Genomic DNA, 2,148 nt, shown 5'->3' with positions numbered 1-2,148 from the left:
ATTATTCTTTCATGACGTTTATTTTATCTCTATAATTTGTTTTTTCCTTCCACGTATTGTTTTTGTTTTATGTGCATCTCCTCTACTTTTTATATTTATATTAGATTAGTAGATTTATATTTTTATAAAGAAATTTTACTCTTGCCATTGTTACTTGTTTTTATTTTTATCATTGTATTTTTATTCTTATAATTGAATCATTTTGTATCTTTTTATCCCTGATGAAGCCCTGCAAAGTGGGGCGAAACGTCGGAAAATTAATAGTTGTAAACTATTTTTGTTTCTCTTTTGACCGCAACCCGGACTATCTTCTTATATATTTTGTTTTTAGTCGAAACAATTCTCGTAGGTTTGTTTATAGTTTAATGATTAATATGGTCAAAGAACATATTGTTAAAAAATAAACAAGACATAACTGTTTGTTTATTTTTCAAATTTGGTTCTAAGACCACATTAATTAATAAACTAGTTTTAAACAAACAATCCTACAATAATACATTTTATTATACTAAATATATTATTAAATTAAAAAATAACTCTTCGTTTATATGCGATGTTAGGCCTAGCCATACAAAGAGAAGCATAAAAGCGATTGCTGAGGGCAGGTCTAGGCTATTCTGGTGGAACTCCAGGAGACAAGAGCAGTCAAAGATGTTCATAAAAGGCTCCTGCATAAAAAGGAGTAACACAGTTTATAATATGGACACGAGTACCTTAAGATGTGTGACAGGACTATATACAGGACACTGGACAAGCATCTATATAAAATGAGATTAAGTCACCAATCTGCAGGTTCTGCAGAAAGGGTCATGAGACTGCCTATCATATCATATGGTGATGTGATGCACATGGTAGGACACGATTCCTCACCCTTGATAGATCTTAAGCTTTGTGAGACGTTTGATCTGTAAATTAAATAACATAAAAATCAGTGAAGACTAAAATGACTTTATTCTAACATATTTACAAGAACTACATGTTACTATTATACAAGAGTCTCTCTTCTCACTTAGCTATCTAGTGCTAGGAAATATATATGTACACTTGAGAAGAGGGGGTAGGAAGAATAGTGAAAATAGGAGAAGGGGTTTGGACTAATCAGATAATTTAGAAAATTATGCGGAGCCTAGAGAGCCTATGAAATTAAAAATAAATATCTGGGAGGGAGAAAAAGGGGTGACTAGCAACAGGGTGGCCATGCTTCCCAGAAATTGGCTGTAAGCGATCATGACCTAAGGACTCGTGAGAACTGACTTACATGTGTTAAACATAAAATAGTTAGACTGATGCAAGTCCATTGTGAGATGACAGCTTGTACATGCCTAAGTGTCAACCCTTACTTTTTTACATTGGTATAGAATACTAAGGTCACTTCCTCTATGGTCAGTGACTGTCGAAATGTGCCAGATGTCTATAGTTTATACTATATAGTTTATAATAATAGCTGTTAAATACTATAGCGTTCGTTAACTTGTATACGATATCCAAATTTAGGGCCACCAAAATATAAGGCATCTGGCCTGCTTTGAACAGAGTAAAGAGTTCTAAAAAAGGACTTTGGCTAGTGCTTTAAAATTTTAGGATTGATCATTATTTAATTTATTTTTTGTTTACTTCAACAGACACATAAAATATTTATAAAACATTAAGAAGACAGTCTTAGGGGCTATTATATGATCTCGTCCAAAGTTAAGGAATCGTGTCCTAGCCAGTGCATGAAATCTGCACTTCATAGGCAGTCCCATGACCCTTTCTGCAACTTTTTCAAAATAAAGTCCTAAGAATCGCAGTTAATGGTCCTTGGTTCATAAGAAATAGCCAATTGCATCGGAAATTACAAATGGAGTCAATAGAGGATTACATCAAAAAACGGTTCATGAACTTACCTACAGTTAAAGGAGCAGTGACCTACAACCTGGGAAACCCAACCCAACCCGAAGACTGAAGCCCAGGCTGCTGCAAGATATACTGTTATAGATTCTATATTTATTAATTCATTGTCACACTACCTCTGTTTTACTTTCTTTTTTTTTTCTTCTCTCGTCCCTTTTTCAAATTAACTTGTTTCTTTTCACCATGAGAGGGCAATTGTTTGTTTTGTTAAGTGTACCAATATCATTATTTTTGACGTGACAACGTCTTATAAAT

The 2,148-nt window shown here is 33.5% G+C and overlaps 1 protein-coding gene across 1 annotated transcript in view; it reads right to left on the bottom strand.

Moving 5' to 3' along the window:
* LOC106678240 (odorant receptor 22c) overlaps positions 1 to 2,148 on the bottom strand; it is a 22,381-nt gene that overhangs the window by 2,342 nt on the left and 17,891 nt on the right. The gene's annotated exons all lie outside the window — the stretch shown is intronic.

The sequence above is a fragment of the Halyomorpha halys genome, unplaced genomic scaffold (genome assembly GCF_000696795.3).
Source record: "Halyomorpha halys isolate HHAL.00 unplaced genomic scaffold, Hhal_1.1 Scaffold130.1, whole genome shotgun sequence".
NCBI lineage: Eukaryota > Metazoa > Arthropoda > Insecta > Hemiptera > Pentatomidae > Halyomorpha > Halyomorpha halys.
Note: the sequence above shows the minus strand (reverse complement) of the source record. Positions and strands in the feature narration are given on the sequence as shown.